General features: G+C 55.4%; 1 protein-coding gene across 1 annotated transcript in view; it reads left to right on the forward strand.

The window, feature by feature from the left end:
- Positions 1–4140: 4140 nt before the first annotated feature.
- TRAP1 (TNF receptor associated protein 1) overlaps positions 4141–12124 on the forward strand; it is a 28231-nt gene continuing 20247 nt past the window's right edge. The window contains exon 1 of the mRNA XM_037507702.2: positions 4141–4169. The gene's annotated coding sequence lies outside the window, so the exon portion shown is untranslated. The remainder of the gene's footprint in view (positions 4170–12124) is intronic.

Genomic DNA, 12124 nt, shown 5'->3' on the forward strand with positions numbered 1-12124 from the left:
CTCGTATGTTGGCCCCACGCAGGGCTCCATGTCTGGGAGCTGGCTTGTGGACCGCAAAGGAGGTTGGGCTGTTTCCTGTGCTAGGCACTGCAGGCAGCCTCCGGGGGCAGACACATGCCAGGGCACTGCCCCCCAGGAGGCTGCAGAAGGGGGCTGGCTGTATCTGGGGGCTGGAATCCTGTCACCTGTGAAGCCCAGACACTCAGGCGGGCACACAGTGACCCTCCAACCTTCCAGGGAGGCCAGTTCTTTGTGCCCAGCCTGCTAGACACTGAGTTCTGGGCTTAGATTTCCCAGGTGAGGAAGAGTGGTCCCCATGGGAAGAGGCAGTGAGCCCTGGCAATGGCCTAAGATGGGAGGGGCACTGAGATGAGCCCCAGGTGGCTTCCTGCAGGCGTTGAGTATAGCTCAGCAGCCTGCGCCGAGTGGCTCCTGAGCTCTGAGGAAAACCACCAGAGACGAACAAGTGGAGGAAGGCAGCAGAAGGTGCTGGGGCTTGAAACCAGCCTCGATGCTGGACACCAGCAGGGCCTGTGGTCAGGGCTGTGCCCCAGGACTCGGGAAGCACATGCTCTCCCCCGACCCCTCAGGCGTTCCAGGACAGCACCTCTCCAGCCGGGACGTGCACCTGGCTCTTGGGACACTGCTGACACTCTGGGTCTGTAGGCCTGGCCTGCACTCTGTGCTAAAGCTACAGGGCACTGAGAACAAGGCCTCTGGGCTTTGGCACCATCTTAGCCTTAATGTTTGTGATCAAAACTGGAGTGTCAGGAGCGGGGAGGGATTGGGCAAGCCTGCAGCATTCTGGAACCTTCTGTTCCCTTTGGCCCTCATGGGTCTCCAGCCTTCCTCAAAACCCTGGCAGCGCAGCCCTGCCTTCCCAAGGCCAGTGTTGCTGGAGGCCCCGGGGGGATACGTCACAGTTATGTGGGCTTAGGTCTGGCTTCCCCATCTTATGCTGGACAGGGAGGCTGGGAGCCCCTGAGGCTGCCCACCCTGCAGGAGCACGGACAGTGGCATGAAGGAGGGTCCCCATGAGGAGGGAGGCTCACTGAGGGCCGCCTGGTGAGTGGGTGGCCAGGGAGGCCCTAGGCAGGGTCTAGACTCACTGCCGGGGCTGCAGGAAATGAAGAGGGAGAAAGGTCAAGCACCCGACAGGGAAGGGTCTGTTAACTCAACCTGTGACTCCCGTGTCCTCGACGGTGCAGTTAAAAGGGACCGCAGAGAAAGAATGAACTGTATGGAGAACAAGCCTCGGAGTCGTGCAGTAAAATCAGAAATGTTCTAGTGAGCTCCACCTGGCCCTGCTAGGTTGGCTGCACCAGCCTCTAGAAAGGGCCACAGGCCTTGCTTCCGGCTGACCCCCAGCGCTGGCAGGTGGGGGTCGGGGCCTGGGTTCCTATAGGCCCCTGCTGCCAGGAAGGGTCTGTGCGGTTGCTGGGGGGTGACTTTCTTCAAACATACTGTTATCATTGTCAAGCGGTCAGCAAAATACAAATTTCTGAGTTCCATCTGCAAAGTCTGTGAGAAAAGCACCGTGAATTGTGCAGCTGCCTCCAGGCCTTCAGTCCATCCGTGGACGCCTCGCTGTGTGGGAGACCAGGGAGGGTGCCTGCCTCTGAAGCTGTGCCGCTCTTCTGCCAGGCAGGGTCTGGGCAGGAGTGCTCCCGAGGCCCCCCAACACTCAGGCCTCCTGGAATAACCTTCAGACAACACCCAGCATTTCTCTCCACACCCCCAATTTTTGGCTCTCAAAAATAGGCTGCCTTGTGAGAGGGTCCATGAAATTGAGGAAAAATCCCATTATCGTGGGATCTTTCTAGGCCAAGAAGCATCCTGAGCATAAGCCGCTCCATCCTGGGGAGCTCAGGTGTTGCTCGCCGAGGGGAGCAGCTCACCCAGAATTTCTTTCTTCAACAAAGAAATGAAAAGGAGGCGTTTGGATTTGGTGTTTCTTTGCAGTGGGCATTTTTTTTTCAATTGTGGAAAATGTATATAAACATTAACTTCAGCATCTCAATGTTAAGTGGCCACTTCTGTGGCGTCAAGTCTGTTTATACTGTTGTGTGGTTGCTACCACCCTCCCTCCCCCAAGCTCTTTCTATCTTGCAAAATGACCTCATGAAACACCCCCCCGCATTCCTCCTCCCAACAGTATGCTGCTACTCACCACCCCACTTTGTCTCCACGAATTTGACTACCTCATGTGATCATGCTCTGTTTGTCTTTTCGTGACTGTTTCCCTCATCAGGTCTTCAAGGGACATCCGTGTTGCAGCAGGTGTCAGGACTTCGTAAGTCTGAACAACACGCCACTGCCTGGGTGGCACTCTCCCATGCCGCCATCTCGCCCCTCATCTGTTGATGGGCACTTGGGTGGCCTCTGGTTTCTGGTGGTGGTGAGTGACCCAGCAGGTGTATATCACGGCCGTCAGCTCCCCCTGGGGAGGCCAGTGCCTTCTGGAAGAGGAATGGGCAGCCTCGTGGTGGCCAGGGTGATGATGACCAGGAGACCAGGAGTGAGTCAGGCAGCGCACCCCCCTTCCTCCACTTTCCCCAGGTAACCCCGTTAGTCTCCATCAATGCAGTTCAAGTACATCTCAACTCATCACTTTTCTTCCATGTTCCTGGCCTGCATAAGGCTACATAGGGGCTGGAATCTGTGCATGGCCCCCGAGAGACACAGAGTGGACCCCTGGGCCAGCAGAGGACCAGTGTCACAAGAGCAGACAAAGGTATGTCTGAAGGCCACAGACCAAGAGAGGACAGAGGCCCTGGCAGTGTCTGGAACCTGACGTTTGCCTCCACGGGGACGGCTTCTACCCGTCTTGGCAGAGCCCACCCCCCACTTAACTGCAGCCCAGGTGTCCTATTTTCCTCTGCTAAATGCCACTTTCCCTTCCTGAAATAAAAGGCTCCCAAGCTAGATCTGTTGCCCAGCAGACCAGTGTGTCAGCTCTTTACATGACTTCCTGAGTGAATAAGAATGAAATTCAAGGCTGAGACCCCTCAATTCTCCCAGAATAGCTGCATCGAGTGCTGGGAAGGCTGATGCCCAGGACCTGGAGGGGAGAGGGAAAGGCAGGAGTCAAGCAGGGTCTGGAAACGGAGGCAGCCAGGGTTTGAAATTATTGATTGCACCGCTGGTGGACCTGATGGGGGGTGGGAGGAGCTGCCGCAGACTGGGAGAGGGGGCAGTGGGAGGAGGCTGCTGGCGTCTTCACTGTTAGACTCTTGCTCTTCCATCAAATTCACCCACCGTTTTCACGTTTCCCTTCTCAGTTACTTAAGCCGGGAAATTGGGGGTCACCCTCTACACCTGCTACCTGGAAGCATTCCCTGACACCCCAGCTATGCCCGAGCCCACGGGGGACACTCTCCTTATGCAGTTGTTGTTACAACCTCGAATAACGCCGTGTTGTACAACTGTTTGATCGTGGCCGCGGGTCTCCAGAGGCCTGGGGAGCGGTGGGACCCCACGCCAGGCAGTGCCGGGGACTCTGCACTGGGCGTGGCATCGGGGGTACAGACCCCTCGGGGAGAAAGGGCGTGGCCTCCAGCAGGGCCGAGACTTGGGGTGAACGAGTAGTTCTGCTGGTGGGGCCCGGGGCCCGCGTTCACGTTTTGGTGTAGAAGAGTCCAGCCCGGCGTCCCTTGAGCTCTGGCCGGCCTCGGTCATCAGAGTCGGCCTTCCCGGGCCCGCAGGGGCGGCGGGGCGGACAGGGCCCCCCCGGCACCCCTCGTCTCGCCCGGCTCGCTGGGGCCGAAGTCTGCTCCCCGACTGGGACGCTCGAAGCTAGGCCCCGCCGGCGAGCGTGAGCCCGGGCCCGGCAGCCAACCTCCAGCGCCCGCTGCGCGGCCCGTCGCCCTTGACAACGCGACACAAGGTCACGGAGCTCCCCCCGCCCAACGGTCCCCGCGCGCGCCGGTCGCGCCCCGGAGGCCCCGCCCACCTGCCGGCGCCGGCAGCGGGTCGGACAGCCCCGCGCGCGCCGTGACGTCAGCGCGCCGCGCCCGAGGAAGGCCCCCGGGCCGGCCCCGCCCCCGCGCCTCACGCCTGCGCCCCGCGCGGGAGGAGAGACATGGCGCGCGAGCTGCGGGCGCTGCTGCACTGGGGCCGCCGCCTCCGGCTTCCGCCGCGGGCGCCGGCGCTGGCAGCCGCCCCGGCAGGTGAGGGCGGCCGGACTGCGCGCGGGGGGCCCGAGCCCGTTCCCTCCGCGGCGGGGGCGGCGGGCGGGAACGCGGAGCGCCCTGCGCGCCTGGGGCCACCTGGTCAGCCCCGCGCTGGCCGCCCGGCCCGGCCCCTCGCTCGGGCTCCGGAGGCGGCGCCGCGAGCGGGCGGAGGCCGCGGGCGCGCTGGGAACGCGCTCCGGACGCTGGTGCCGGCGGCGCTCCTCCCGCCGAGGGCTGCACGCGCGGCGGGAGCCGCTCGCCTGGGCTCGACCCGGACCCGAGCGCGCCCGCGGCCCGCGGACTCCGGCCGGCCGCCCGCCGTGGCCCCGGGGCCTGGAAGGAGCGGTCGACGCGCAAACAAGCGCCGATGAGAAAGGAGAGGCCGCGACCCGCCCTCGCAGGGCCCGCGGGTGCGGCCTGCGGGTGTCGCCTCCCGCGGGGGGGCCGCACCGAATAACGGGATTTTTGTTGTCTCTGCGTGGCCCGCGCGACTCCTCAGGCCCCGGCGCGCGGGTCCGCGCTTCCCGCCGGCCGCAGAGTGCCCTGTGCGAGGGGCGCAGCGTCGGCTTAGTAATTAGGTGACGAAGATGATTTCCGGATTTTTTTGTCGTTATCAGGCTCTGCCGTTGGCCGTGCGCGGCTTTTCTTGAGAGTTGATGTTTCAGAGCCGTGATTGTTTGGAGTGTTAGCTGCACCGGACGATAAGCTGCCGGGGTGACTCCCGTTGGGCTGGGACCCTGCCCCCCTCCCGCCCTCTCCAGCGCTGGGTGGTGCATATTTTCCAAGTGGATGGTTTTGCACTTTAATTTACATCTGTAGAGATCCTGGTGAGAGTGAGGCTGTTTTCATCTGTCCCGTGGCTGTTTGTGGATGTGCGGACTTACTCTCCGTGTCTTGTACGCTTTGTTTTTATTACCTGGGTTTTGAAATGAACGAGGATTGAACAACATGCATTAGGATAAGACAAGTAGGTTTATTACTGTGGCTTGCAGCTGACATCTGTTTTTTTTCTGGATTTTTATTTCCCGTCTAACCAGAACATACCATCTGTTAGTTTTGCAGAAAATCTGGGTTGTCTAAGCCCCGGGTACTGTCAAAATATTTATACTTTGTATAAAGGTTTGACGGGGGCATTGCATTCCAGGTCAAAATAATTTTCCTTCAGAAAGTGATGATGTTGCTCCGTTGTCTCAGCCCCCTGTTACAGGTGCGCCGTCACATCAGTTTCATTGTTAGTCATTTTTTCCCTCTTCTAATGGTTATTTTTTCTCTCCTTGTTCTTATTCTAAGATGTTTCTACATTAATGCTTTAATTCATTCTCTGTACCCCTTCGCGTCACTTCCATTGTGAAGATATGTCCATTTTCAGCCCAGGGACTTTTTTTGTGCCATTTTCTCTCTCTTCCTCAATAACCTCCTTTTCCCTGCAGCTTCTCTTACAGTGGTTCGAGCATGCTGACTATGAGAGCCTTCTCTGTGGCAGATGCCTCTGTCACCTGTGAGGCTAATGTAATGGTGAAGTTGTTTGTATGGATTGAATGAGGGGTGGATACGATCAGGAGGATATGTGTCTTCTGCAGTGGGGGTGGGGTGGGATGTGATTGTAAAAGTCACCTATACAGAAAATTCAGAATTCTGTGTCTCTTTCTCTTTTCCTGGGAAAGCATTGCTGAGTGTTAGCATGTGCTTGCCTTCACACCTAGGACCATGACCTCGGGTCACCATCATCCCAGTCCTCCTGCCCATGGGGTGTCTCAGAGTGTAGGGTTGAGTCTGTCTGTGGACGTTATTGTTCATTTATTCTCATTACTTCATTTAGTCAACAACTACTGTGAGTGCCCTCTGCAACTTCAGACCTGATGTGACCCTGCCACTGGGTCAGAGGTCAGTGGGAGCATGTGACTGCCTGATGGGAGGCCTCTGGCGTGTCCAGTGGGCAAAATATGTGGTGGACAGCTTATGTAAGTTCCACAGAAGAGAGAGGATTGGGCCAAGTCTTCAGGTGTGGTGTAGGGGGAATGCCTCTGGATAATTTGGTGTGACAAGAATCTAGGGGTATGTAGAATAAGGGTGAGTGGGCCCAAAAATTATGTCCTTTCTTCTCTCTTAGATAAGAGCTTATGGGTGGGGACCACGTCTTTCTGAAATCAGGACGTCAAGTGCCTGGCCTGGCCCATGTTCGGAGAACTCAATTGCGTGTCATTGTGTGATCTGGAACATGTGAGTTGACGATAAAAAAATGTAAACTGCCCTCAGACCTCTTCACCGGAGCTCTAGCAGGTATCAGAGTAACTGCTTCACACGTGGGCGGATGAAAAGGCTGCCTCCCAGAGAAAACCAGACCCAGAAAATCAACACCAGACTCAGTCCCCAGAAGCACATGTGATGTTGAGGCGACTAGGGCAGCGGGCTGAAAGCCCACAGGGCAAAGAAGCCCCTGACCGTGGCGCTCTGAGCCTGCAGGCCTGACAGTCCATGTTCTCGCTCACTTTCATAGATGTCTTGCCAGAAGAGGCCAGGACAGACTGCTGTGGTTGAGTTGCTGTCTACTCATTTTGTAAACCAGAGGCTTTGCTGGAATTTTCTGTCTTGAAAGGAGAGTTGCAGGTGTGGGAGTCCAGGCACAGAAAGGTCAGAAGAGGGGGTTGCTCTGTTGTGGGGCTTAGCACTGCAGCTTGTATCTTTCAAGGGGAAGCACACTTAGTAGAGGAGGAAGCGGGGCCTCCCGCTTAGTACTGGGGTCCATTTGATTTAGTTTGTTGCCCACCTTTTCACTTTATTTGGTGCTCATGGTGTTAATTTCTGCCCTGAGGTCTCACACTGCAGCCTTCACAGAAATTCAGATACCTTTCTGGTTATTCCCGGCTGTTTTTCAGGGTGGAGGGGAGCACTTGCAGTCTGACTGTGTTGTAACGTGGCCATGTAGGTCTCCATCCTGACCGTAGGCCCGGAACTATAGAACACCTTGGGCAGCACCAGTGTAGCACAGAGGCAAAGGACAGACTTGTGCCTGACAACGAGGTTGCTCCCAGGGGGCCTTGGTAGTGGGACGCTTGCTTGGGCCAGGGGGGCCAATTAATCTGAACTGTCTGCAGAAAGTCAACCCAGGCGTCCTGTGTAGCATAGGCCTCGATACCAGCTGAATAGTTAGTTGGTTGAACAAAAGAAAAATCCCCAAGTTTATGTTCTCTCCTGGGCAGAGGAGAGGGTCCCGCTTGAAGGGAGAGGGAGGAAAGTGGGTTGATGAGAAAACAGTGTAGAAAAGTAAATGTTTTCACCCCCAAATGTTAGCCTCTGTGACTCCACGAAGGCGACCTACTGACTTGAGGCCGGCCCTGGGATTTGCTCTCTCCATCACTGAAACTATTCAGTTCATGCTCAAGTGAAATACTTCAGCTTGGAAGCCAGGGAATATTCTCAGATTGTCCTCAGTGCAGCCACCTAGAGCCTGAAACGCTGTCCTGCTGGGTCATGATGGGGAAACTGGCCTTTTACCAGGAGACTGCTGTTTGCTTGGTCCATAGAAATTCTGTACATGTAGTAAGAGAGATGTCAGCTGTGTGTTTCTGGAGTGCTTGGTTATTTCTGCTAAAATCACAAAGAATCACCTTAAAAGTGAAGCTTGCAGAGCCCGTGGCCATACCGGCTTGTCTTTGCTTCCTGCCTGCTAACCAGGTGGAGACCTGTAGAGCAGGACATTAATGTAGGTGTAGCTGCTTTTGGAAGCGAATGACCCAGTTACCTAGCAACCTCATACAGTCAAGAAGTGTGATTAAATATTTTTTAAAAGTTTGATACAGCCGAAATGAACGCCATATTAAAAAAGAGCAGGAGACCAGTAGCGGTGCTGCTAAGAATAAGATAAAAGGGCCCAAACCCTCCTGCTGGAACTGGAAGTGTCAGGCGTTGCGGGAGAAGCAGGGTGGGCTTGCAGTCCACACGCGCTAGTGATTCTGGCACTTTGCAGGGAATGGAGCACTAGGGCGTTTTCCATGAAGTTAAACCTTTCATTTTAGCCAGAGAGGCTCTTGTGAAAGACTGGCTCACTCGATGGGGCACAGCTGGGTCTTAATGTGCCTATCGATGGGCGGTCTGCAGGGCCACTACCGGGTCCACACGCAAACTGCATTTGAGTGTTTCTGGGTTTCAGCTTTCCTGCTCTGCCTTGAGCCTACCAGGCTTTGTGCCCATCTCTTTGTTTGCAAGTTCAAAGTGACCCAGGGGAACTGAAGCTTGCACCCCCGCCCCTTCATTTTTTGTGTGTGTGAAATATATGGCGTCTGAGGAGGAATGCATATTATGTGTGCCATTTTAAAAAGAAACAACATGCATATCCATTATTCAGCTTAAGAAATAGAAATCGGCAGGTCTCCTGCCCTCCTGTGTCTGTGCAGGCGTCTCTTTCTTAGACCTACCACTTCCAAAGGCGGCTCCCCTGCCCGCTTGTGACCGTGCTTGTCCTTCTCTTCACCACCCTTCTCCCTTTGCAGAGCAGCAGGGGCAACTCTCCTCCCGAGCCTGCCCGTCTGGGACTATGCAGGCCTCTCTCTTAAGCAAACCTCTGTCCCGTTCAGGGGCAGCTCTTTCTGCCCTCTTGTGTGTGCAAGTGTCCTTTATTTGCCTTTCCCTTTTTGCAATAAGCTTGCCCTTTTGGATATAAAAAAGAAATAAAAATTACCAGGAGTCCAACAAAGACGGCAGAAGAGTGGGGATATCAGACTCACCTCCACGGCCCAGTGACAGGCAGTGAAGACAGCAGTCCTGGAGGACGCGTGATGACAGTTTGCAGCACAGGGCGGCCCAGCCCAGGGGTGGGGAGCTGCAGCTTCGCTGGTGCGGAGTGTTACCATGCAGTGAGAGCCAAGAGCCTCTGTTGCTGCCTAAGAGCTCAGCCCACACCAGGGACCTTGGGGGTTTCACTGGTGGGGGTGGGCACGGTCTCCTGCAGGACAGGGGTCTGCCTCTGGGGTGCTAGAGAAGCAGGGAACTCCAGGACAGTGGCCATTCTCGGCTAGTGTCTGTTTCAGGGCTGGGTAAGGTGACTGGCAGCCTGAGCTTGGGATTCCCAGACACGAATCCCTGGAGCCCCAACTGGCAGGCGGGCCAGGGTTCTCACGGCGCTTTCTTCCAGGCTGGACTCATCTCTGCACCTGCTGGTCCCATGCCCATCAGAGGCCAAAGCTGAGGTAACAGCTGAAGGTGTATGGCCCTTAACCAGCCTCCAAAGCCCGGGTCCCAGCTATAGCAGACGCCCATGCCAGGCCCTGAGCTCCAGAAGCCCAGGTGACCCTGCCCTGGCCACGGCCCTCTGGCTTTGCATCCACAGCCACGCGTGTGGCGCGCTGCACCGGGTCCCAGACGCTGGGGTTTGAGACCTTGAAAATGTCCTCTGATGGTACAAAATGATGTTTTGGTTTGTGACTTCAGTCTACTACTAGTAAAATTGAGCATCTTTCCCCATAATTCGTAGCCATCGGTTTCCTTTTCCATGACATGCTTTTGCCCGTTTTCTCCTTCCGGCTGGGCTGGCTTTCTCGCGGGCGTCTGCGCGGGCGCTGCGGGCGTGCGCGTCTCTCTTAGGTGTCCCTTGCCCGCGTGTGGCTGTCCTTTCCGTTTCACGCCGGGCTCGGTGTCTGTTTCTGATTTGATGAATATAAATTCTTAATTTTAGTTCCGTAACGTGTACTGAGTGTTACCTGTGTGTTTGCCCCCGGGCTCCCCTAACCAACCGATTTCGTACATGGAGCTGCGCTGGGCCGCAGGCGTCGCCGGTCTGCACTGGACAGCCGCGCCGGCCGCTGCGCCGGGAGAGATGTCAGGTGTCTGCCTGCCCGGGAGATGTCTGCCAAGCTTGGGTTTACCCTGTGTTCTAGAGATCCCCTGCCTGCTCTGTGCCAGATCCAGGGCCCCTCTGCCAAGCAGGAGCATAGCCTCTTGAACCTTCAGCCCTTCTTCGTGGGCTGGCGCGCTTTCTTGTGCATTCCATTTTCCAGACTAGAAAAGAGTTACAAACTGACTCTGACTGTGAACACGTTTTAAAAAATGGTAAACAGGGCCTCCCCGGTGGCGCAGCGGTTGAGTGCTGGGTTGCGAAGCTGCCCGCGGCCTCTGCAGCGCCGGTTCAATCCCCGGCTGCTCCCCGGCCACCGGAGGGGGGTCCCACATGGCGCGCAGACCTCTCCTGCCGCCCGCTGCTCCCCTCAGCAGTGTCCTTCGGTCCTTCTGCCTGCTCTGCTCCCCGCTCTGGCTCTGGTGAATTCTCTCACCCTCCCGCACTTCTGACTGTACCCAGTGCATGTATAAACAAAACAAACAAACAAACAAACAAACAAACAAATAAATAAAACATGCCTCTATAAAAAAAATAAATAAATAAATAAAAAATAAAAAATGGTAAACATCCAACGTCAGATTGCACATAAACATTTTAATTTCTGGTTTCTTTTGAGAACTCAAACTTCTGAGTCATGGCCGCTGTGCCACCGTGGAGACAAGGTCTTGAATGTAGTAGCCCCCACCCGCCACGGTCTGCTCTCGGGGCGCTGGCAGTGCCCACAACCCCACCTGCCCTTCAGCCCAGCCGGCACCATTTCTTTAGCTGTTACTGTGTGTGTAGTAAATTATACTGGCTGACTGGCCAGTGCGTCGCCAACCTGTATCCCAGAGATAAACCTGATCGGTCGTTTTAGAGACCGTGGATTTGATTTGCTGATGTTTTGCGAAGACCTCATGTCTGTGTTCATGAGAGACTTTGGTCTGTTATTCTGTGTGTATATAATGTCTTTCTCAGGTTTTGATATGTTGACCTCAAACAAAAGCAATCAGTTTCTCCAGCAGCAAAATGGGTTTATTTGGAAACAAACGGCAGAAGAGAAGGCAGGTTGTTGAGTTTGTTCGTGGTGGGACCCACTTGCACATCCCATCTCAAGGCTCACCACCCCCCAAATAACCTGGAAGACCCAAGTTTGCTGGAGAGAAATGACGTCATTTCCGGGGGAGACGTGGGCTTGCAGGTCTTGCTGATCTCCCGGCGCCTGCGAGTGCTCCCCGCCTCGCATGTCCACCGGATGCGTCGCTGCTCATGGTGACAGGGCAGTGCTCTCGCTTCTCCCATTTTCTGAAAACATTTGCATCAGATCGGTTACGTCTTCCCCATGCTTGCCAGAATTCACCAGTAAAAAATCTGGGTCTTGAGTTTCTTTTTTTTTTCAAAGATTTATTTATTTATTTTATACAAAACCGGGGTACAGGCCAGATGCGCGAGAGGTGAGGGGATTCACCAGAGGCAGAGTGGGGAACAGAACAGGCAGACGGACGAAATCCACTGCTGAGGGGAGCCCCGGGTGATGCAGAAGAGGTCTGCTGTGCCGCGTGGGACCCTCGCCGGCCGGCCGGGATTGAACCGGCGCTGCAGAGGCTGCGGACAGCTTCACAGTGCAGCGCTCAACCGCCTGCGCCACCAGGGGAGGCCCTGGGTCTTGAGTTTCATTTGTGGCAATAGTTTTGAAAACAAAGTCAATTTCTTTATTACATATAAAGCAATTCAGAATTTCCGTTTCATCTTCTGTCACTTTGGATGAATTTCATTTTTTGAAGGAATTTGTTTATTTCATCTAAGTTGTCCAATTTCCTGGCATACATTTGTATCTATTTCCTGATCCTTTCAACATCTGTAGAATTTATACCAATAGTGGGAGATTGACTGGGGTGTGTAAATCCAGGAAACTCCAGTGTATCTCTCACAGCTTAACTTCCTCAGCACGTCTGTGTGTCCAGCATGTAACTTCAGATGCCACAGTGAAGCCAGGCCACAGTAAGCTGTGCTGGTGCAGCAGAGAGATGGGTGATTGGAGAGCAGGACTCACCAAGTGGGTTGTGACGCACGTGCCTGCCTGCCCCGGCAGCCCTGTGGGCAGTTGCGTTTTTTAATTCCTGCCAACTAGTCAGAAATG

This window comes from Talpa occidentalis, unplaced genomic scaffold (genome assembly GCF_014898055.3).
Source record: "Talpa occidentalis isolate TD23 unplaced genomic scaffold, MPIMG_talOcc4v2.1 talOcc4.12, whole genome shotgun sequence".
Classification (NCBI taxonomy): Eukaryota; Metazoa; Chordata; class Mammalia; order Eulipotyphla; family Talpidae; genus Talpa; species Talpa occidentalis.